Source organism: Schistocerca serialis, chromosome 1 (genome assembly GCF_023864345.2).
Source record: "Schistocerca serialis cubense isolate TAMUIC-IGC-003099 chromosome 1, iqSchSeri2.2, whole genome shotgun sequence".
Classification (NCBI taxonomy): Eukaryota; Metazoa; Arthropoda; class Insecta; order Orthoptera; family Acrididae; genus Schistocerca; species Schistocerca serialis.
The window spans coordinates 1,129,755,299-1,129,781,660 of NC_064638.1; positions in this window are offsets into that span (position 1 = coordinate 1,129,755,299).

Here is a 26,362-nt window from a genome sequence, read left to right on the forward strand (position 1 = left end):
AATAAAACTAATGATGTGAGTATTAGTCGACCACAATGTTATCGCATCTGGGAGTGAGGACACTGCTGTCGGCTTATCGTGAGTTTTCGTCGTGATACGTCACCAGGACGCGCCGAAAGACTTAACAGTATACCCACAACTGCCTTGAAATCTAACACGGTCCTAAGCCTTTTGCTTAGTCAGCACTGTACTCGTTTCCTGTAATGTCTCCGCGAGTTTCCGAAACAGTATCGGCAGCTGGAGGTGTTGCGGTTGGCAGTCCTGGCCGTCGATATCGGGGCCCGGCGTTCGTTTCCGGGCCTGATCCGAAACTTTCTCAGCTCAGGGCTAGGTGTGGGTCTTATCATCATCGGTGCGAAGGTCGCGAAGTAGTGTCAGCTAAAAAGACTTGCACCAGCCGGCCGATTTCCCCCGAAACAGGTACCACAAACTAACTCTTCCTCCCCGAGACAGTCGCCTCGGTCTTGTGAACGTCCAGGACAGAGCGGTTGCCATTTATATAAGTATGCTAGTTAAATCGTGGACCCGCCACAGTACCGCATTAACGGGAAGTTTGATTGATGAAATGGCCTCTCCCTCCCGAGTGGCGCTGGTTGCAGTAGCACATATTGTTGCCTGCGTCTCTTGTGTCTGGACCTTTCTCATAGAAGACAGTTAGGTCCATACCGACTTGTCTTGTACCAGTAACCCAACGACACGTGATGTTTATCACCTAATGATGAGAGATCATACCCGGAATGTGGTGAAAAGCCGATATCCTACAGTCGCTCAGGACATGGTCTGTTGCTCTGAACACCATGTCCTCCTCGACACGAACGCTCGTGCGACCTGGTGTTTGGTTGTTAGTAGATTAGATTAGATTAGATTAGATTAGATTAATACTAGTTCCATGGATCATGAATACGATATTTCGTATTGATGTGGAACGAGTCGAATTTTCCAATACATGACATAATTAGGTTAATTTAACAACATACTTAAGTTAATGTAACAACTTTATTTTTTGTGTTTTTTTGTTTTTCTTTATTTTTTATTTTTATTTTTTTTAATATTTTTCTTTTTTTCTTTTTTTTCTTAATTTATATCTAAAAATTCCTCTATGGAGTAGAAGGAGTTGTCATTCAGAAATTCTTTTAATTTCTTCTTAAATACTTGTTGGTTATCTGTCAAACTTTTGATACTATTTGGTAAGTGACCAAAGACTTTAGTGCCAGTATAATTCACCCCTTTTTGTGTCAAAGTTAGATTTAATCTTGAATAGTGAAGGTCGTCCTTTCTCCTAGTATTGTAGTTATGCACACTGCTATTACTTTTGAATTGGGTTTGGTTGTTAATAACAAATTTCATAAGAGAGTATATATACTGAGAAGCTACTGTGAATATCCCTAGATCCTTAAATAAATGTCTGCAGGATGATCTTGGGTGGACTCAAGCTATTATTCTGATTACACGCTTTTGTGCAATAAATACTTTATTCCTCAGTGATGAATTACCCCAAAATATGATGCCATATGAAAGCAATGAGTGAAAATAGGCGTAGTAAGCTAATTTACTAAGATGTTTATCACCAAAATTTGCAATGACCCTTATTGCATAAGTAGCTGAACTCAAACGTTTCAGCAGATCATCAATGTGTTTCTTCCAATTTAATCTCTCATCAATGGACATACCTAAAAATTTGGAATATTCTACCTTAGCTATATGCTTCTGATTAAGGTCTATATTTATTAATGGCGTCATACCATTCACTGTACGGAACTGTATGTACTGTGTCTTATCAAAATTCAGTGAGAGTCCGTTTACAAGGAACCACTTGGTAATTTTCTGAAAGACAGTATTGACAATGTCATCAGTTAATTCTTGTTTCTCAGGTGTGATTACTATACTTGTATCATCAGCGAAGAGAACTAACTTTGCCTCTTCATGAATATAGAATGGCAAGTCATTAATATATAATAAGAACAACAAAGGACCCAAGACTGACCCTTGTGGAACCCCATTCTTGATAGTTCCCCAGTTTGAGGAATGTGGTGATCTTTGCATGTTACGAGAACTACTTATTTCAACTTTCTGCACTCTTCCAGTTAGGTACGAATTAAACCATTTGTGCACTGTCCCACTCATGCCACAATACTTGAGCTTGTCTAGCAGAATTTCATGATTTACACAATCAAAAGCCTTTGAGAGATCACAAAAAATCCCAATGGGTGGTGTTCGGTTATTCAGATCATTCAAAATTTGACTGGTGAAAGCATATATGGCATTTTCTGTTGAAAAACCTTTCTGGAAACCAAACTGACATTTTGTTAGTACTTCATTTTTACAGCTATGTGAAGCTACTCTTGAATACATTACTTTCTCAAAAATTTTGGATAAAGCTGTTAGAAGGGAGATTGGACGGTAATTGTTGACATCAGATCTATCCCCCTTTTTATGCAAAGGTATAACAATAGCATATTTCAGTCTATCAGGGAAAATGCCCTGTTCCAGAGAGCTATTACACAGGTGGCTGAGAATCTTACTTATCTGTTGAAAACAAGCTTTTAGTATTTTGCTGGAAATGCCATCAATTCCATGTGAGTTTTTGCTTTTAAGCAAGTTTATTATTTTCCTAATTTCAGAGGGAGAAGTGAGTGAGATTTCAATTGTATCAAATTGCATAGGTATGGCCTCTTCCATTAACAGCCTAGCATCTTCTAATGAACACCTGGATCCTACTATATCCACAACATTTAGAAAATGATTATTAAAAATATTTTCAACTTCTGACTTTTTGTTCGTAAAGTTTTCATTCAATTTGCTGGTAATACTGTCTTCCTCTGCTCTTGGTTGACCTGTTTCTCTTTTAATAATATTCCAAATTGTTTTAATTTTATTCTCAGAGTTGCTGATTTCAGACACGATACACATATTCCTGGATTTTTTAATAACTTTTCTTAATATAACACAGTAGTTTTTATAATTTTTGATAGTTTCTGGGTCACTACTCTTTCTTGCTGTCAGATACATTTCCCTTTTCCGGTTACAAGATATTTTTATACCCTTAGTAAGCCATGGTTTGTTACAAGGTTTCTTACGAGTATATTTAACTATTTTCTTGGGGAAGCAGTTTTCAAATGCATTTACAAAAATGTCATGAAATAAATTATATTTTAAATTGGCATCAGGTTCACGGTACACCTCATCCCAGTCTAACTGCTGTAGGCTTTCCCTGAAATTTGCAATTGTTAAATTGTTGACTGAACGTACTACTTTGGAGGACTGTTTAGTATTGCTGAATGGAGCTATGTCATATATTGTAACTAGCTGTGCACCATGATCAGAAAGACCATTCTCAACAGGCTGAGCATTTATCTGGTTAAACTTATCTTGGTCTATAAAGAAGTTATCTATCAGTGAGCTGCTATCCTTTACCACCCGAGTAGGAAAATCAATAACGGGTGTCAAATTGAAAGAACCGAGTAATACTTCAAGGTCATTTTTCCTATTACCCTCTTTCAGAGAATCTACATTGAAGTCCCCACAAATAATAATTTGCTTCCCCCTGTCTGACAGATAGCACAACAAGGAGTCCAAATTTTTCAGAAATAGATGAAAATTTCCTGATGGGGACCTATATACAGTTACAATTATAAATGTGCCTTTATTTAATTTAAGCTCACAGGCACATGCTTCTATATGTTTCTCTACACAAAACTTTTTTGTTTCTATACTTTTTGCACAATGATAACTTTTGACATATATGGCAACTCCTCCTTTCTCCATATTTTCTCTCATTACATGTGCAGAGAGCTTATAACCACTTACATTTACCTTATCCATATCAGTAACAATGTGATGCTCAGACAGGCATAGTATATCTATTTCATTCTCAGCTTCTAAATCTTCCAAACAAACCAGAAGCTCATCTACTTTATTCTTTAAACTCCCAATATTTTGATGAAATATACTTACATTATTTTTAATTATACTTTTATGAGAACCTTTCCTTATTCTAACATTTGCAGTACTCTCCTGTCTGAGTTTCTCATTGTGCTTAAGCCTAGTTCCTATACCAGTGGTCACATGGTGTTCAGAGAGGCAGATTATGTCAAATGGTTGGGTGACTTTAGTTCATCAATGCAATTACCTAGGACTGAGATACAACTTGGTGGAGATAAAATTTCTGGTGATTGGTGAAAATTTATAATTGATAGCTGTGATTGGTGATCCAATGTGCTAGAATTGTGCTGTTGAATTTCTTTCCTAAACTGAAGATTTGTTTCAATCCTGACCTCTCGTAGAACTTGACATCTTTCTGTCTTACCCATCCTAAAAAAGGTGCTGCTCCAACACCTGTAACCACTGGTATTTTACCATTCATGGCAGTGCCTCCCCCCCCTTAAATTTCCTGCTATTACCCCAGCCAGTTTCCCCTTCCCTTTCCTGTTGAGATGTAGGTCGTGCCTGGTATAGTCCCACCTACTGAGATAATCAACAGGAACCACACCAATATGAGCCCCCGCACCCGACACAAGCAGCCGTTCCAACTCCAAATTAACTCTCCCAACAGAAGAGTTCAAATGAGGCCGGTCATGGCGTCTCAGGACAGATACAAATTCAACATTGGTGTGTCTCGACGCCGACGCAATCTTTACCAGGTCACACTCTATACTGTACCCAGGATCTCTGTCGATGCTGTTCCCTGGCCCTCCCACAATAACCACGGTGTCTTCCCTGGTAAATCCTTTACAGAGTGAACCTAAATCCTCTGTCACCTGATCCAGACTAGCACTTGGTTTGAAAAAATTTGTGACCTGGTATTCTGGTCCTAATTCCTCCTGCAGAAGTTGGCCTACACCTCTGGCATGAGAACTGCCTAACAAGTTAGTGGGAAATACATGACACAACTTCATCTACATGCCATTAACATGACAGATCCGCAGCTTTGCTTCAGTGTCACACGTCTGACACGAATGAATATCAACTGATCAGTGGATCTTCTGCATAGGGGTGGGAGCTCATTCGCAAAATGCTTGCCTTTCTTCTACGTACGGCTCCCCCTCCATTGCACTAAAGTCACCTCTGATCCCAGATGAGACTTATTTCCCACGAATGAAGACGAACGCAGTGAACTGGATAAAAGGCCTATCGATCTCTTACTTGTTTCATGAAGAAGATAAGAGTGTTCTCAATTTTGGACATTCTTATAAGATCGCTTTGCCTTTCTCACGCTCAGTACGAGATACCGTGAATACTATGCAACATTCCAGGTAGCGCTTTCTTGGACCGCTCTCTCCCCTCACCCCACGCCCCAGCACCTGGTTTGTGACAGGTAGCCGGCTCGTGTGGCCGAGCGGTTCTAGGCTCCTTAGTCTGGAACCGCGCGACCGATACGGTCGCAGGTTCGAATCCTGCCTCGAGCATGGATGTGTGTGATGTCCTTAGGTTAGTTAGGTTTAAGTAGTTCTAAGTTCTAGGGGACTGATGACCTCAGATGTTAAGTCACATAGTGCTCAGAGCCATTTGAACCATTTTGTGTTACAGGTATGAGGAGATCATATCAGTGTCAGCGTATAATACCAGGACTCGCACCAGTATTGGAATATTCGTTGAGAAGACGTACCTGCAATATGCATGATTAACTTGGGACTCTGAGTACATTTACCCAGAAGCTGGAAATGTGCGGATCCCATTTTGTTTGTTTCGCCGGACATTTTTTTTTTCGAACAACGGCCACGAAGGGCCAAGTGCAAAAATACTGTGGTCGAGTAGTCCCGTGAAATATAAATTTATAAATGTTTGCCTGGCGGCGCTCAAAAGTGAAAGATATTAGTGTTACACTAGTGGCCACGAAAATTGCTACACTATGAAGATGACGCACTACAGACGCGAAATTTAACCGACAAACTCGTGTAAGGAGGAGACATGCGTACATTCACGTTTCCGACTTTGATAAAGGTCGAATTACAGCCTATCGCGATTGCGGTTTATCGTATCGCGACATTGCTGCTCGCGTTAGTCGAAATCCAATGACTGTTAGCAGAATATGGAATCGGTGGGTTCAGGAGGGTAATACTGAACGCCATGCTGGATCCCAACGGCCTCGTATCACTAGCAGTCGAGATGACAGGCATCTTATCCGCATGGCTGTAACGGATCGTGCAGCCACGTCTCGATCCCTGAGTCAACAGATGGGGACGTTTGCAAGACGACAACCATCCGCACGAACAGTTCGACGACGTTTGCAGCAGCATGGACTATGAGCTCGGAGACCATGGCTGCAGTTATCCTTGACGCTGCATCACAGACAGGGGCGCCTGCGATGGTGTACTCAACGACCAACGTGAGTGCACGAATGGCAAAACGTCTTTTTTTCGGATGAATCCAGGTTCTGTTTAGAACATTATGATGGTCGCATCCGTGTTTGGCGACATCGCGGTGAACGCACATTGGAAGCGTGTATTCGTCATCGCCATACTGGCGTATCACCTGGCGTGATGGTATGGGGTGCCATTGGTTACACGTCTCGGTCACCTCTTGTTCGCATTGACGGCATTTTGAACAGTGGAAGTTACATTTCAGATGTGTTACGACCCGTGGCTTTACCCTTCATTCGACCCCTGCGAAACCCTACATTTCAGCAGGATAATGCACGACCGCATGTTGCAAGTCCTGTGCGGGCCTTTTTGGATACAGAAAATGTTCGACTGTTGCCCTGGCCAGCACATTCTCCAGATCTCTCACAAATTGAAAACGTCTGGTCAATGGTTGCCCAGCAACTGGCTCGTCACAATACGCCAGTCACTACTCTTGATGAACTGTGGTATCGTGTTGAAGCTGCATGGGCAGCTGTACTTGTACACGCCATCCAAGCTCTGTTTGACTCAATGCCCAGGCGTATCAAGACCGTTGTTACAGCCAGAGGTGGTCGTTCTGGGTACTGGTTTCTCAGAATCTATGCACCCAAATTGCGTGAAAATGTAATCACATGTCAGTTCTAGTATAATATATTTGTCCAATGAATACCCGTTTATCATCTGCATTTCTTCCTCGTGTAGCAATTTTAGTGGCCAATGTGTATGTACATACCAGTGAGTTGTTTCTGTAGGTTAGGTTTTTTCTTTTGTTTTACATTCAGAGGATAGGTTTTTTTCGTGTGCATTTGTCTCGCATCGATGCCGGAACGGCATGCGTATTAACGAATTTGGTGAGGTCAGCTTACAGGGTGGCCCGACGCCGCAACTGTTGCCACGCCACTACTCCCAGGGAAGGAATACACTGGGCTGACGCAAATCATGCGATACATCCTCATATCGTGTCAGACTTCTTTTACCCGACGTAGCGCGACAGCTGTACGTGACATCGACTCAAAAAATTGTTGGAAGTCCTTGCAGAAATACTGAGCCATGCCCTCTCTATAGCCGTCCATTATTGGAAAGTATTACCGGTGCAGGACTTTGTGCAGGAACTGACCTGTCGATTAAGCCCCATATATACACTCCTGAAAATGGAAAAAAGAACACATTGACACCGGTGTGTCAGACCCACCATACTTGCTCCGGACACTGCGAGAGGGCTGTACAAGCAATGATCACACGCACGGCACAGCGGACACACCAGGAACCGCGGTGTTGGCCGTCGAATGGCGCTAGCTGCGCAGCATTTGTGCACCGCCGCCGTCAGTGTCAGCCAGTTTGCCGTGGCATACGGAGCTCCATCGCAGTCTTTAACACTGGTAGCATGCCGCGACAGCGTGGACGTGAACCGTATGTGCAGTTGACGGACTTTGAGCGAGGGCGTATAGTGGGCATGCGGGAGGCCGGGTGGACGTACCGCCGAATTGCTCAACACGTGGGGCGTGAGGTCTCCACAGTACATCGATGTTGTCGCCAGTGGTCGGCGGAAGGTGCACGTGCCCGTCGACCTGGGACCGGACCGCAGCGACGCACGGATGCACGCCAAGACCGTAGGATCCTACGCAGTGCCGTAGGGGACCGCACCGCCACTTCCCAGCAAATTAGGGACACTGTTGCTCCTGGGGTATCGGCGAGGGCCATTCGCAACCGTCTCCATGAAGCTGGGCTACGGTCCCGCACTCCGTTAGGCCGTCTTCCGCTCACGCCCCAACATCGTGCAGCCCGCCTCCAGTGGTGTCGCGACAGGCGTGAATGGAGGGACGAATGGAGACGTGTTGTCTTCAGCGATGAGAGTCGCTTCTGCCTTGGTGCCAATGATGGTCGTATGCGTGTTTGGCGCCGTGCAGGTGAGCGCCACAATCAGGACTGCATACGACCGAGGCACACAGGGCCAACACCCGGCATCATGGTGTGGGGAGCGATCTCCTACACTGGCCGTACACCACTGGTGATCGTCGAGGGGACACTGAATAGTGCACGGTACATCCCAACCGTCATCGAACCCATCGTTCTACCATTCCTAGACCTGCAAGGGAGCTTGCTGTTCCAACAGGACAATGCACGTCCGCATGTATCCCGTGCCACCCAACGTGCTCTAGAAGGTGTAAGTCAACTACCCTGGCCAGCAAGATCTCCGGATCTGTCCCCCATTGAGCATGTTTGGGACTGGATGAAGCGTCGTCTCAGGCGGTCTGCACGTCCAGCACGAACGCTGGTCCAACTGAGGCGCCAGGTGGAAATGGCATGGCAAGCCGTTCCACAGGACTACATCCAGCATCTCTACGATCGTCTCCATGGGAGAATAGCAGCCTGCATTGCTGCGAAAGGGGGATATACACTGTACTAGTGCCGACATTGTGCATGCTCTGTTGCCTGTGTCTATGTGCCTGTGGTTCTGTCAGTGTGATCATGTGATGTGTCTGACCCCAGGAATGTGTTAATAAAGTTTCCCCTTCCTGGGACAATGAATTCACGGTGTTCTTATTTCAATTTCCAGGAGCGTATGTTCGATGAGATTTATGTTGGGCGAAACGGACAAATTATTAACTCATATTGTCCAGAATGAGCTTCAATCCATTCGCGAACAACTGTGGGCCGGCGACATGGCGCATTGCCATCCGTAAAACGAATCGCTGCAAAGCGGTGTGTGGCGGAGGGCACAATTCGCGCCTAAGTCATATTTCCCCCCCTCTGTTCCACCCACGGATCGCGCGAGGGAAAAACGACTGTCTGAACGCCTCAGTACGAGCTCTAATTTCCCTTATCTTTGAATGATGATCATTACGCGATTTGAAAGTTGGTGGTAATAATATATGCTCTACATCCTCGGCGAAGATTGGATTTCGAAATTTAGTGAGCAGCCCCTTCTGTTTCGCCGGATCTGCGCCGCACACAAGTTGAAATGGCTCTGAGCACTATGGGACTTAACAGCTGAGGTCATCAGTCCCCCCTATACCGAACGAGGTGGCGCAGTGGTTAGCACACTGGACTCGCTTTCGGGAGGCCGACGGTTAAATCCCGCGTCCGGCCATCCTGATTTAGGTTTTCCGTGATTTTCCTAAATCGCTCCAGGCAAATGCCGGGATGGTTCCTCTGAAAGGGCACGGCCGACTTTCTTCCCTGTCCTTCCGTGATCCCATGAGACTGATGACCTCGCTGTTTGGTCTCTTCCCCGGACCAACCAACCAACCAACTATCAGTCCCCTAGAACTTAGAACTACTTAAACCTAACTAACCTAAGGACATCACACACATCCATGCCCGAGGCAGGATTGGAACCTGCGACCGTAGCGGTCGCGTGGTACCAGACTGAAGCGCCTAGAACCGCTCGGCCACTATGGCCGGCCGTACACAAGTTCTGCCATCAATTCTTACCAACTGAAATCGGGATTCATTTGAACAGACCACGGTTTTACAGTCGTCTAGGGATCACAAATATGGTCACGAGCCCAGGAAAGGCGCTGAAGGCGACGTCGTGCTGTTAGCAAAGACACTCGCGTTGGTCGTCTGCTGTCATACCCCGTTAACATCAAATTTCGCCTTACTGTCCTAACGGATACATTCGTAGTACGTCCGACGTTGATTTCTGCATGCGGTTCACGCACTGTTGCTTGTCTGCTAAGACTGACAAACATATCCAAACGTCGCCGCTCCCGGCCACGAAGTGGAAGTTTTCGGCCAGTGCATTGTCAGTGGTGAGAGATAATGCATGAAATTTGGTGCTTCGGCACGCTATTGACATTGTGGGTAGCGGAATATTGAGTTCCCTTACGATTACCGAAAAGGAATGTCCTATTCATCTAGCTCCAACTATCATACCGCGTTCAAAATCTGTTAAATCCCGTCGTGCGACCATAATCACATCGGAAGCGTTTTACATGAGTCGCCTGAGTACAAATAGTCTCACCAATGCCTTGCCCTTTTAAAGCTTGTGTACGCGACATTACCGCCATATGTATATGTGCATGTGGCCAGCACCGACTCAGAGGGAGGCCTCGGCTCTTATTCGTGACGTCACGTCAGCTAGGCACGGCGAACGCCAGGTCTGTTGCAGGCATACTCACAATGGTGGTGTCTCCCTCCATCACACAGGAAAATGTGACGCTATTGGCGGTAGTTGACCAACACACATTGTTCTGAGAGATTTCTGCAATCAGTTAATTGTGCAGTTCATTACACTTCTTAACAAATAGCGTACTCCTGAACTAAAATTTCCACCTGTTTTAAGGATTGACATACAAAAACAACTTCATGGTCCAGCAGCTTTACCTTGTTTGTAAATCTGAGGAAGTTACGTTTGTACTGGGTTGCTTTTACAAGAAACTGTGAACATATTGGTGATCTTCTTTAGGTATCTTGGTTGACTATGGGGTGAGGAGCACTGAATGTTAATGAAATATCTTGCGATTGTACACGTTGGGGGAGGGGGTGGGGGACAGAAGAAGAGGCAAAAGAGAGATACTTGTTTTATCAAAAACATTTTTTTATATTATAAAGTTTCTCCTTTCAGGTACAAGAGGGGAATATTTATCTTTTCTAATGTGCATATTTAAAAAAGTTTAAGCTCAGCAGTATTTTCGATGTATGAAGGTATTTTGTTTCCTGTTTAGAATTCCTTTCGTTGAAAACGACTGTAATCTAATGACTGGCAACAGTTGGACATTTACACATGTAAATTCGTTCACATTTCCAGTGACGATGTCAAACGAAAATAAATAAATAAAAGAAACTAGTTCACTGTAAGGGGGTTGGGGTAAGTTTCGATAGCAAAATGGATCAAGTAAATATAGTTACTTGAATGTAAAATTTCCGAAGCTTGCAATGGGGCAAAGCGTCTTCTCATATTGATCTACGTTTGTTTGGACAGGATTCAGTAATACGGAAATATGATCTTCATTTGTAGCTTTGCGATAGTAAGAAAACCTTTCATCTAAATAAAACTGCAGAATCCAAAACAATACCAAACATTTTGTCCAAAAATAAGAGATTTATAGTGATAAGCACACCCAGGCGTTTCTACCTGCAACAGACCTGGCGTTCGCCGTGCCTAGCTGACGTGACGTCACCAACAAGCGCCGAGGCCTTCCTTTGAGTCGGTGTTGATGTGGCTGTCCCATAGCGTTTGCCTCTTCAGTGTATGTCCCCCCGCCCCCCCTCTCCAACTGTATGCGTGTAGAGTGACAGTGAGCGGAAGTTTTCTAAATGTTCACGAGTCGTGTGATGACCCCGGCATTGTCCTAATGGGATGTGGGAAACCGCCTAAAAACCACGTCCAGACTGACCAGCAAAGCGACACTCGTCATTACACCACACGACGGGTCCTATCCGTGGTCGGCGCACCTCCCCGTCCCGGAAGTGGCGACTTAACAAGCACGGCCATCTGGGTGGACCAGTCATAATGTCGTTTATTTTGTGTTATCAAATTCGATGTACGATGTGGATTTTGTTTGTGTAATTCCTAAGCATTTTAAGTTTTTTAAATAATTGTAAAATACATGTTGTTCGACTTGATGAAACAACTTGTAATAGTTCAGTCGGAAACTTCCTGAGTCAGACTACCGCCCACTTTCGGCCGCGGACCCGGCCCGTCGGGCAACCAGAGGCAGGCGAGATCCGGTTCTCTTCAAGTCTGACTGTCATTCGGACTCGAGCAGTTTTGGAAGCAATCAACTCGACTGGAAAGTCGTCGCATACTTTCACCACATGGGCGCAAGAGAAACCATATTACGGAATGCAGCGGCGTTACGTTATACATTAGCACCCGTTCAAACCTACACATTTACTGGCTACGGGTACGAATATTCAAATGCACCATTTAGGATCTTACTATATTTGTGACATAATATTCAGGCTATTTAATCAAGTACACTGAATGCTCTGATATAAACCAGACTACGTGGAAACTGTGGGCTAGGTGTGGCGTCTTTGATCATTAACAAAACGTCGTGGGAACCGGGTTCGAAGCCAGCCAACGCTTAAATGTTGAATAAAACTCATCAGAAATGTTGGCCGATGAAACAGAAATCGCCATCGTTCTGCCAAAAAGGAAGGAGGTGTCGGTATAGGTTCAGGGCACTCTATTCTCCTTTGGGCGGGCCGCTGCTTCTAAAAGGCAGAACAATCAGCAACGATAAACAGCATGAAGATGCAAAGACAATGGAAATCACTGTATTAAAGACACATGAGTTGCGTCCACAGGTCTTGTGGCCTGTAATTGAAAAAGTCTTACTATAAGTGCTCCATTCGCGAAAGATTCCAGACTAGTCCCCCATTCGGATCTCCGTGAGGGAACAGCCAAGGAGCAGGTGACCATGAGAAAAAGATGCAATAACGAACAAACGGTAACATTTGACGAATCGGGAAGTGGAATGTCAGAAATTTGATCGCGGTAAGGAAGCCGAAAAATTAGTAAAGAAAGTACTATGGCTCAAGCTACATATAGGGAGGTCAGTCAAATGAAATGGCAGAATAGAAAAAACTATGGTCCAATGAATAGAGGGTAATATCAAAAGCAAATAAATAAATTAATAAATAAATAGAATATAAAAAAATATAAAATGGAGTAACGGTAGGAGGTTTTGTTATGAATAACAGGGTATAGCAAAGTGTGAGTTACTTTGAACAGTGTCATCAGAATCGACAGCAAACTACGACCGACAACTTTAGTTGAAGCATACATGCCGACGTCACAACCAGAAGATGAAGATTCAGTATACAAAGGGAGACGAAAATCTAATAAACATGGGCTACTGGATCGCGATTGTAGGAGAAGAAATAGAAAAAAAGGGTTACGCGAGAATACGAGCTTGGTAGTAGAAATACGAGGGGGAAAACTAAGTTCTGCGATAAATTTCATCTAGTAATAACGACTATTCTGTTCAAGAACCAGGTAATGGCCCGGAGAAACTGGAAGATTCCAGCTAGATTACATTGTAAGTCAAACAGAGGTTCCGAATTCCGATATTGAATTGTAAGGCGTGCCTAGGAGTAGACTTAGACTCATATCACAATCTACTAAAGATGAGGAAAAACCAGTCTGGAAGAATGTCGGATACGGAGGTACACGGGAATAATGAGACGCCCCTACTGTCCAATTTACACACCGAAGAAGCAATGACGGAAATAAAAGAAGTGTTCAAGAGTAAATATTCGCTAATAACATTTCTATTCTCAGTGAAGATCGAGAAAAATCATAGAATTTCTTTAATGGTATGAACAATCTAATGAGTGCAGAATATGTATTCAGAGTAAATCGAAAAAAGACGAAAGCAATGAGATGTAACAGGAAAGAGAATAGCGAGAAGCTTAACATGAAATTTGGTGATCACGAAGCAGACGAAGTTAAGGAATGCTGCAACCTTGGAAGCAAAATGACGCATGACGAACGAAGCAGGAAGAACATCGAAAGCAGATTTTCACGGGTGAAGAAGTCATTCCTGGCAATGGAAGGTCTGCTAGTGTCAAGCACCAGCCCCAGTCTGAGGAAGAAACTTTTTACAATGTGTGTTTAGTGCACAGGATTGTGTGGTTGTGAGACATGGGCAATAGGAAAACGGGGACAGAAGAGAATTGAAGCGTTTGAGATGTGATGCTGCAGAATAATGTTGAATGTGGCGTGGATTGATAAAATGATTAATGAGAAGGTTCTCTGGAGAATCGGCTAAGAAAGGAACGTACGCAAAATAGTGACAAGAAGAAGTGACATGGTTACAGGACATTTGTTAAGACATCAGGGAATAATTTCCACAGCACTAGATGTTACGGTTGGTTGGTGAATTCGGGGGAGGGGACCAAACAGCGGGGTTCGGTCCCATCGCATTAGGGAAGGATGGGAAAGGAAGTCGGCCGTGCCCTTGCAAAGGAACCATCTCGGCATTTGCCTACAGCGATTTAGGCAAATTACGGAAAGCTAAATACGGATGGCCGGACGCCGGTTTGAACCGTCTCCTCCCGAATCCGAGTCCAGTGTGCTAACCACTGCGCCACCTCGCTCGGTAGGGTAGACACTGCAGAGGAAGGCAGAAACTGGAAAACATCTCTCAAATAATTGACGACGTTGGTTCAAGAGCTGCTCTGCGATGAGGAGGTTGGCACAGTAGAGGAATTTTTACATAACGCATCAAACCAGTCAGAAGATTGATGAATAATACAAAATGCGGAAATATCTTCGAGAAAAAAATCATATGAATTCGTCTCCAATTTTTTTCTCTTTTGAAAGAAAGGATAATATGACGCAAATTTACTTTACTGTACGTGTAAGTCGTGACACTAGCGTTACTGAGAGACGCATAATCCTTCATTGCTTAACTGTGTAATATGAAAATACTGTATGTGACAAATAACGCATATGAACCATGACACATTAAACATTTTGTTATTTCTACTATACGGAAAATAAATTTTTCACACTGCATTAATAACAGACGTTCAATATTTCGTGACTCACTTGTGTAATATGTTTCGTGCATCCATAGTTGAAATGGAGGACAATGGGACGTCAGCTGGTATAAATTTATATCAAAAATGAAGAAATTCCTCCAGCTGTATTTAAGGTGTCGATTTTATTTTGGCAACTAGTTTCAACGTTGTAACAACGTCATCTTCAGGCCCAACACTTGTTGATGTCAACTGGGGTGCGGTTGATACTAGGAGTGAGTGGTGAGATATAGACGTGCTCCATGTGTAATACGTGTCTTAACTTAAGCTTTATATGTACACTCCACACCAAAAAATTTGACGGGGGAACCGACAGCTTAAATGCAATAGCCATATTTTTCTATTTACCTTGAGACCATATAGAAGATGAAATACTACTTAAAAAATTACGGGCAACGTATCTTGTCAGTACTCCAGACCTGTTGCATGAGGGCTCAAAAGATTTTTCTGCAAAAAGAAGTTGTTGGTATTATCTGTAGATGCAGTGCATGTTAATTAAAGAGGTATACACACTATCCAATAAACCCACCAGGTTAGCGGAGAGCGCTAATGAGCTGCTTCCTGGACTCGGGTAGGCGCACGGCCCTAGGTCGAATCCACCCAGCGGATTACCGTCGTCGGTCGGAGTGCCAGCCAGCCTGGATGTGGTTTTTAGGCGGTTTTCCGCACCCCACTAGGTGAATACCGGGATGGTCCCCACGTTTCGCCTCAGTTATACGACTCGCAGACATCTGAACACGCTTGCACTATTCCATGAATTACACTCGATGCAGACAGCAGGGGTAACTAATTCCATCCCGGGTGGTATGCGGTGGCGGTAGGAAGGGCATCTGGCCCCCCTTTCCACTAACCTTGGCAAATCCGTTCCTAACAATGCCGACCCTGCGTCAGCGCGGGACATGGCACCAGTGAAAGAAAGAAAGAACACACTATTCAGTCACATTAATCTGACCACATGTCAAATGTCTGAATAAACCACCTTTTGCAGCGCGAGACGTGCAGTAAGAGAATCAATGGTTGTGAAAGATACCGACAGGCATGTGGAGCCATGTCGAGCAGAGTATCGTTGGTAGATGCGCTATATTTCTTGGTTGAGTGCGCATGCCAGGGAGCGGCCGATCGAGGTGGTTCAAATGGTTCAAATGGCTCTGAGCACTATGGGACTTAACATCTGAGGTCATCAATACCCTAGAACTTAGAACTACTTAAACCTAACTAACCTAAGGACATCTCACACATCCATGCCCGAGGCAGGATTCGAACCTGCGACCATAGCGGTCGCGCGGTTCCAGACTGAAGCGCCTAGAACCGCTCGGCCACACCAGCCGGCGATCGAGGTGGTCTTACAGATTCTTGGTTACTTTTAAATCTGGAGAGTTTGGTGGCCTGCAATGTACGGTAAACTCATACTGGTACTCTTCGACCCACGCGCGTACACTGCGAGCTGTGTAATACGTCGCATTGTCCTGCTGGTGTACAGGGTGTAAATTTTAAGTTGACAAACCACTATAACTCGAAAAATAAGCTTCACTCGAAAAAATGTGTAGAATCCAAAGTTGATTGTTTTCGAGGGGGACATGTGCTGGTGCTAAAATTAGCCCGCCACCTCAGCTCCCTGGGGGTGGGGTGGGAGGCAACTTTAAAATTTCAAATAAGAACCCCCATCTTTTATTGAAGAATCTGATCTACATAAAAAAACTACGTAAATTTTCTCTTCAACATTTGTTTTGATTCTTGGTAGTTGCCGTTGTAATTCAAGAAGATCCATGTTCTCATTTTTGCGTGGAAAATTAGGTTCGTGAGTCAGTTTTTTAGTTAATGAGTTCACTCGTTAGTAAGTAGGATATATGGTTAGCTACTTAGTTACTTAGATGACTCTGTTTGATAATTAAAAGTTGTGTGGCCTCATCACCACCCAAACAAACAAAACTTATGCGAATCTGCGGAAAAAATTAATATTTGGGTCAACATTTATAAAACGCTAATTCCTCTCTCTCAAACCCCACCCTATGGGGAGAGAGGGAGAGTTTTAGTTTTACCTAATCAAAATTTACGAAGTAAATAAGTATTTTTTATTTATCCGTAACCATTTTCCACGCAAAAATGAGAACATGGATTTTCTTGAATTGCAGCGCCAACTATCAAGAATCAAAGCAAGTGTTTACGATAAAATGTATGTAGTTTTTATGTAGAATCTGATTCTGCAATAAAAATTGGGGGTTCCCCTTTGAAATTTTAAAGTTGCCTCCCGCCGCACCCCCAGGCGGCTGGGGTGGCGGGCCAATTTTAACACCAGCAGATGTCAAAAACGTTCAAATGTATGTGAAAACTTATGGGACTTAACTGCGAAGGACCGAGCGAGGTGGCGCAGTGGTAGCACACAGGACTCGCATTCGGGAGGACGGCGGTTCAATCCCGCGCCCGGCCATCCTGATTTAGGTTTTTCGTGATTTCCCTAAATCGTTCCAGGCAAATGCTGGGATGGTTCCTCTGAAAGGGTACGGTCGACTTCCTTCCCCATCCTTCCCTAATCCGATGAGACCGATGACCTCGCTGTTTGGTCTCTTCTTACAACCAACCAACCAACCAACCAACCAACCAACTGCGAATGTCATCAGTCCCTAGGCTTACACACTACTTAACCTAAATTATCCTAAGGACAAACACACACACCCACACCCGAGGGAGGACTCGATCCTCCGCCGGGATCAGCCGCACAGTCCATGACTGCAGCGCCTCAGACCGCTCGGCTAATCCCACGCGGCAGCAGATGTCCTCCTCCAAAATAATCCACTTTGGATTCTACACATTTTTTCGTGTGAAGCTTATTTTTCGAGTTACTCTAGTTTGTCAACTTAAAATTTACACCCTGTATATACTGTGCCGAGGAAAAAAAAACTGCATGTAGGGTGGACGTGGTCCCCAAGGTTAGATGCTTACTTGTGTTGATTCAGTGTACCTTCCATAATGACGATATCACCCAGGGAATGCCAAAAAACATTCCCCACATCATAACATACCCTCCTGGTTGCAGGTTGTTTCCTTCCAAACGCTTCACGCTGTACGCACCAAGGGATCTCTGTGCGGTTGAACATGATACGTGATTCATCTGAAAAGGCCATCTGTCGTCTCTCTGTGGACGTCCAGTTGCGCTATTGACGTGCAAATCCCAGCCTTCGTCGCCGATGTACAGCAGCCAGCATGGGTGGATGAATCAGGCCCGAACACAGTGACGTTCACCGAGCGTTCGTAGAAGAGACACTGTTGGTGAACCCTTGGTTCATCTGGGCGGTAAGTTGCTCAACAGTTGCGCATCCATTTGCCCGTACACATCTCCGCAGCTATCAGTGATACCTGCCATCTATGGCCCATAGTGCATCACAGTCGCCTTGGTGCCAGTTTTGGATAGCGCCATTTTGCCATGCGCAGTACACTTTAACCACGGTGGCAAACGATCAGTTTATGGACTTAGCCGTGTTAGAAATGGTTTAACCCTTGGCTCGGAAGCCAAAGATCATGTCTTTTTGGACATGATATAAATCGCTCCATTTTCGCATTACGATCACTACTGTTCTATTTTCCGCGTCCCCCCAACACGCTTTATATTCCCTCCACTTCTATTACTGACACTTAGTCTCTGAGTGGTTATTGCACTCTGATGTCGAACATAGTTGGTGGTGATGTTAACGTGGCTTGCCATGTATGTTCGTAAATAGTCGCTGTAGCTGAATAAACTGACTTTACCTTGTAACATTATTTGTTTATGGTTCATTTAAATTTTTATAATTTATTTTTGCTTTAAAATTTTCGGATATTGGTACTATATTTTCTGTAGTCGTAAAGTGTGCTGTACTGTAGTTTGAAGTTCTGTGCATTGTATGTGAGTAATGTATGTAAAATACTATGTAAATTGTTTATTACGTTAAATAATTTTCCGATGACATTTTGTATTTAAAAATATTTGTGTGTGTAAATTGTTCATGTTGATGTAAATTTGATAGTTTAAGAAATGGTTACGCTTAGGAACAATGAGGGTGTTATGTAAAAGCAAATGTGCTTTTGTCTGAAACGAAAGTGACTCTGGGGAGTGGAAAAGGTGGCAAGGGCGAATTGGCGCGCTACCTAGAGCAAGCACGGGAAGTAAGTCACACAGTATGTAGGCAGTAGTTCAAAAAAATGTTTCAAAGGGCTCTGAGCACTATGGGACTTAACATCTGAGGTCATCAGTCCCGCCGGCCGATGTGGCCGAGCGGTTCTAGGCGCTTCAGTCTGGAGCCGCGCGACCGCTACGGTCGCAGGTTCGAATCCTGCCTCGGGCATGGATGTGTGTGATGTCCTTCGGTTAGTTAGGTTTAAGTAGTTCTAATTTCTAGGGGACTGATGACCTCAGATGTTAAGTCCCATAGTGCTCAGAGCCATTTTTTGATCATCAGTCCCCTAGAACTTAGAACTACTTAAAGCTAACTAACCTAAGGACATCACACACATCCATGCCCGAGGCAGGATTCGAACCTGCGACCGTAGCAGTCACGTGGTTCCGGACTGCAGCGCCTAGAACCACTCGGCCGCCGCGGCCGACCTAGCCAGCAGCGATTAAGGCAACACCTTTGTGGAGCAGGAGAAGCTTTGTCCGCAGATTTGCCCAAAAATGTCTCGGATGAAGACTGAAAACGGCTTACGGCATAGCTGCGAGTTGTTCTGCTACTGTATGTAAAATTGAACGACGCCAAGAAGAGAAACTGAGTCCATACAGCAAGATACTCGCAGGCCGTACTTGGGTAGTGTAGCCGTCGTAACTGTTCGCCACAACCAAGCCTACGGCACCAGGTAAGATATTTTTTTGTATTTTTACTTTTGTACAGCGTGAACCATTAATTTAAACTGTGTTTTAATAGTCATTCTTGAACTTTAAAAAAACTGGTTCAGCCTGTTATTTCATCCTAATCATACACCTATATGGGGTCCCTTCTTGGTGTTAGATTAATACGAGTATCCTGTTTTATAGACTTATGAAGTGCTCCGTTACTATAAAGAGGCACCATTTAAATTGTTTTTGTGTAAATACTAATAAAAAAGTTTTCTTAACTATTGCAAAGTGTTATAGTAAAAGTTTGATTACGTAAAATTCAGAGTGTAGGTAAGTTACCAGAATCTGTTAAATGACGATACAAGTTAGTTCAAAGAATAACAGCGTTTTAAAGTAAATTCCACTATGAAAGAGGTTTTCTTGAAGTGTTCAGTATAAATGTGTGTGTTTGAGTATCTAAGTATTTAAGTTTGTTGTTATGGAAAGTACTTTTCTAAGATTCCCCCCCGGATACATTTTTTTTAGCTTTCTTGAAGTTATCTACTGGGATTTTTCTCTGTAAAAACGTTATGTATAAGGATGTAGTCCAACATTGTTTAAGTGGAGTAATATGAATTTGAAGAACCAAATTAAACAGCAACAAGAAAGTATGGAAAATTCATACTTCTGCTTTTCCAATACTTCACTGTTTTATTGCCTGGATAGGCTGGCGACCATTAGTATATGTTTTTAAACCACTAAATGAACTTGGAACTGTGTTGTCCCAGCTTCAGCATAATATTATTCATACTGCGTTTCTATCTAACCGCTGGGTAAGATCTTTGCAAAAGAAGTGAGTAGTCTGATCTACTTATCCATTGGACACAACACACGGTCAAATCCTGTAAAAAGGGTAAATCTATTGATTAGCATTTCCTATAAACAGGACTATCCTTCCATAGTGTACTTTACTTGGAAACGAAATTAAATTTCAGCGAGAGGGTTATACGTGGCGACATTGAGACAGGGTTTCCGTTATTTGGGTAAAAGCATACTAAATTACAGTAGTAGTGGTAGGGTTATAACCTGTATATGTAAATTACCACATAATAAAAACCATTTGATTCTCTTTTTTTTACCATAACAGACACATCCATCTGGTTCAACTATTTTTTTTTGCCATGAAGCGCTCCATTGTATTATACGAAACACATGTCGATGCCGTGCAGCTAATTTCCCACAGAAGGTACGACGGAATTTTGGCCATTGATAAATGAGTCATTTCTGGCTGAGAATGACCTCCGTGGAGTCTAACGTTTAAATTTACCACCTCTGTTTAGCGCAATAACTGAGAATTATTCACAAAATTTCACTAATAATATATGAACCATGAACCATGCACCTTGCCGTTGGTGGGGAGGCTTGCGTGCCTCAGCGATACAGATGGCCGTACCGTAGGTGCAACCACAACGGAGGGGTATCTGTTGAGAGGCCAGACAAACGTGTGGTTCCTGAAGAGGGGCAGCAGCCTTTTCAATAGTTGCAGGGGCAACAGTCTGGATGATTGACTGATCTGGCCTTGTAACAATAATCAAAACGGCCTTGCTGTACTGGTACTGCGAACCGCTGAAAGCAAGGGGAAACTACAGACGTAATTTTTCCCGAGGGCATGCAGCTTTTCTGTATGGTTAAATGATGATGGCGTCCTCTTGGGTAAAATATTCCGGAGGTAAAACAGTCCCCCATTCGGATCTCCGGGCGGGGATTACTCAAGAGGACGTTGTTATCAGGAGAAAGAAAACTGGTGTTCTACGGATCGGGGCGTGGAATGTCAGATCCCTTAATCGAGCAGGTAGGTTAGAAAATTTAAAAAGGGAAATGGATAGGTAAAAGTTAGATATAGTGGGAATTAGTGAAGTTCGGTGGCAGGAGGAACAAGACTTTTGGTCAGGTGAACACAGGATTATAAACACAAAATCAAATAGCGGTAATGCAGGAGTAGGTTTAATAATGAATAAACAAATAGGAGTGCGGGTAAGCTACTACAAACAGCATAGTGAACGCATTATTGTGGCCAAGATAGACACGAAGCCCACGCCTGCTACAGTAGTACAAGTTTATATGCCAACTAGCTCTGCAGATGAAGAAATTGATGAAATTTATGATGCGATAAAAGAAATTATTCAGATAGTGAAGGGAGACGAAAATTTAATAGTCATGGGTGACTGGAATTCGAGTGAAGGAAAAGGGAGAGAAGGAAACATAGTAGGTGAATATGGATTGGGGGTAAGAAATGAAAGAGGAAGCCGTCTGTTAGAATTTTACACAGAGCTTAACTTAATCATAGCTAACATTTGGTTCAAGAATCATAAAAGACACTAAAAGGTATCAGATAGATTATATAATGGTAAGACAGAGATTTAGGAACCGGATTTTAAAGTGTAAGACATTTCCAGGTGCAGATGTGGACTCTGACCACAATCTATTGGTTATGAACTGCAGATTAAAACTGAAGAAACTGCAAAAAGGTGGGAATTTAAGGAGATGGGACCTGGATAAACTGACTAAACCAGAGGTTGTGCAGTTTCAGGGAGAGCATAAGGGAACAATTGACAGCAGTGGGGGAAAGAAGTACAGTAGAAGAAGAATGGGTAGCTCTGAGGGATGAAGTAGTGAAGGCATCAGAAGATCAAGTACGTAAAAAGACGAGGGCTAGTAGAAATCCTTGGGTAACAGAAGAAATATTGAATTTAATTGATGCAGTAAATGAAGCAGGCAAAAAGGAATACAAACGTCTCAAAAATGAGATCGACAGGAAGTGCAAAATGGCAAAGCAGGGATGGCTAGAGGACAAATGTAAGGATGTAAAGGCTTATCACACTAGTGGTAAGATAGATACTGCCTACAGGAAAATTAAAGAGACCTTTGGAGAAAACAGAACCACTTGTATGAATATCAAGAGCTCAGATGGAAACCCAGTCCTAACCAAAGAAGGGAAAGCAGAAAGGTGGAAGGAGTATATAGAGGGTCTATACAAGGGCGATGTACTTGAGGACAATATTATAGAAATGGAAGAGAATGTAGATGAAGATGAAATGGGAGATACGATACTGCGTGAAGAGTTTGTTAGAGCACTGAAAGACCTGAGCCGAAACAAGGCCCCGGGAGTAGACAACATTCCATTAGAACTACTGTCGGCCTTGGGAGAGCCAGTCATGACAAAACTCTAGCATCTGGTGAGCAAGATGTATGAGACAGGCGAAATACCCTCAGACTTCAAGAAGAATATAATAATTCCTATCCCAAAGAAAGCAGGTGTTGACAGGTGTGAAAATTACCGAACTATCAGTTTAATAAGTCACAGCTGCAAAATACTAACGAGAATTTTTTACAGACGAATGGGAAAACTGGTAGAAGCCGACCTCGGGGAAGATCAGTTTGCATTCCGTAGAAATATTGGAACACGTGAGGCAATACTGACCTTACGACTTATCTTAGAAGAAAGATTAAGTAAAGTCAAACCTACGTTTCTAGCATTTGTAGACTTAGAGAAAGCTTTTGACAATGTTGACTGGAATACTCTCTTTCAAATTGTAAAGGTGGCAGGGGTAAAATACAGGGAGCGAAAGGCTATTTACAATTTGTACAGAAACCAGATGGCAGTTATAAGAGTCGAGGGACATGAAAGGGAAGCAGTGGTTGGGAAGGGAGTGAGACAGGGTTGTAGCCTCTCCCCGATGTTATTCAATCTGTATATTGAGCAAGCAGTTAAGGAAACAAAAGAAAAATTCGGAGTAGGTATTAAAATCCATGGAGAAGAAATAAAAACTTTGAGGTTCGCCGATGACATTGTAATTCTGTCAGAGACAGCAAAGGACTTGGAAGAGCAGTTGAACGGAATGGACAGTGTCTTGAAAGGAGGGTATAAGATGAACATCAACAAAAGCAAAACGAGGATAATGGAATGTAGTAGAATTGAGTCGGGTGATGCTGAGGGAATTAGGTTATGAAATGAGACACTTAAAGTAGTAAAGGAGTTTTGCTATTTGGGGAGCAAAATAACTGATGATGGTCGAAGTAGAGAGGATATAAAATGTAGACTGGCAATGGCAAGGAAAGCGTTTCTGAAGAAGAGAAATTTGTTAACATCGAGTATAGATTTGTCAGGAAGTCGTTTCTGGAAGTATTTGTATGGAGTGGAGCTATGTATGGAAGTGAAACAGGGACAATAAATAGTTTGGACAGGAAGAGAATAGAAGCTTTCGAAATGTGGTGCTACAGAAGAATGCTGAAGATTAGATGGGTCGATCACGTAACTAATGAGGAGGTATTGAATAGAATTGGGGAGAAGATGAGTTTGTGGCACAACTTGACGAGAAGAAGGGACCGGTTGGTAGGACATGTTCTGAGGCATCAAGGGATCACCAGTTTAGTATTGGAGGGCAGCGTGGGGGGTAAAAATCGTAGAGGGAGACCAACAGATGAATACACTAAGCAGGTTCAGAAGGATGTAGGTTGCAGGAGGTACTGGGAGATGAAGAAACTTGCACAGGATAAGGTAGCATGGAGAGCTGCATCAAATCAGTCTCAAGACTGAAGACCACAACAACAACAACAACAACAACAACAACAACAACACATTGTAAGAGATTGACAGTCTGTCAGGGTGAGTTCTATAACAGCCACTGACAGTACACGAGCAAGGTCAGATACCTGTAACACAATTCTTTCAGTCGAGGCACTTACGGAGTTGGAGGCCGGGGCACAATGTAGCGTTCCTGAGTACGCTGGTCAATGACACATAAAACCCTATCTAGATGCTGTGTAATCCAGTCGGTGTGTAGGATAAAGACTTTGGCGTTTGACACCGCTTGTCGAGGACAATGAACTACTGAAAATTCTTTTTTAAACGCGGTGCAGATGAAACTTTCTGCATTTCCTGTGTTCGTGGATATTGTTCAGCACCGGCTTTGGGAGGGCGGATCACTTAGCAAGCGTGCAGCCTTCAGGGAGAGGCTCCGCGATGACCATCAACTCTAACGATTAGTGTTTGCCGAGAAAATATCATCCGTGACTGCCAGAACGTGATATTTTCCGTCGAATCGTTACTGCCCTCAGTGAATCATGCTTCAGTAGAGGTATACAGGCCGCGAGGTGCCAGTTTAGGACCCAAATTATCCATGAGTCATCTCGCAGTGGCCGCTTTTTTGTGGCAAATTCGAGTTGGATGTGTTCCCGTAGACTTGGAATGTCAACTTGACGCGGACCAGTATACCCACATTATGACTGATTTAAGGTCAGTACGATAACTGTGTCCTGAGGAAGCAACCTGTTTCCAGCAGGACCAGGCTCCTATACATATGTCAACGATAGAGCAGAAGTGGTTTGCAGAACAGAGTGAGATTTGTCTCCTCGACTGGCCTCCTTGTGCACCACACTTAAACTCTATTGAAAACTTATATTCAGAGACATCTGACCGCTAGAGGCCCTCTTCCACTGTGGAATAACAACTGTCTGGGCTGCTCTCAGAGCTGGAATCTCGACAGGGAAAAGTTTCCACCAGTCACAGTTGTCTTCTGCGTGATCACCTTTGCCGCCAGGCCTCTTTGACCATCACCGCCTTCACTGCCAATCATCGCTGCCAGTCATCGGCTTTGCTGTCAGTCATCACTGACAGTCGTCGCCTTTGCGACCAGACCTCATTCTCCCTGCTGGCCGTCACCAGTGATCGCCAGCACACATCTTCACTGCCAGTCTTCACCTCTGTCAGGCAGTCACCACCGTTTCATTGCCTGTTTGTCACCACCGTTGCTTGAATCATTCTAAGAAGTGTCAACCCACAGCCCAACGTTCATAGTAATCGAGTCGCTCTTGCACATCACTCCCACCTCCACTACCTTCTTCATCCCATACTTACTGCATTTATCGCGAATCTCTTGCCCAACGTAAAGTCAAGAGCGACTTTACGCCTATATATAAGAAGGGTAGAAGGACGGATCCTCAAAATTACAGACCAATATCCTTAACATCGGTTTGTTGCAGGATTCTCGAACATATCCTCAGTTTGAATATAATGAATTTCCTTGAGATAGAGAAGTTGCTGTCCATGCATCAGCACGGCTTTAGAAAGCATCGCTCCTGCGAAACGCAACTCGCCCTTTTTTCACATGATATCTTGCGAACCATGGATGAAGGGTACCAGACGGATGCCATATTCCTTGACTTCCGGAAAGCGTTTGTCTCGGTGCCCCACTGCAGACTCCTAACTAAGGTACGAGCATGTGGGATTGGTTCCCAAATATGTGAGTGACTCGAAGACTTCTTAAGTAATAGAACCCAGTACGTTGTCCTCGATGGTGAGTGTTCATCGGAGGTGAGGGTATCATCTGGAGTGCCCCAGGGAAGTGTGGTAGGTCCGCTGTTGTTTCCTATCTACATAAATGATCTTTTGGATAGGGTAGATAGCAATTTGCGGCTGTTTGCTGATGATGCTGTGTGTACGGGAAGTGTCGTCGTTGAGTGACTGTAGGAGGATACAGGATGACTTGGACAGGATTTGTGATTGGTGTAAAGAATGGCAGCTAACTCTAAATATTGATAAATGTAAATTAATGCAGATGAATAGGAAAAAGAATCTCGTAATGTTTCAATACTCCATTAGTAGTGTAGCGCTTGACACAGTCACGTCAATTAAATATTTGGGCGTAACGTTGCAGAGCGATATGAAGTGGGACAAGCATGT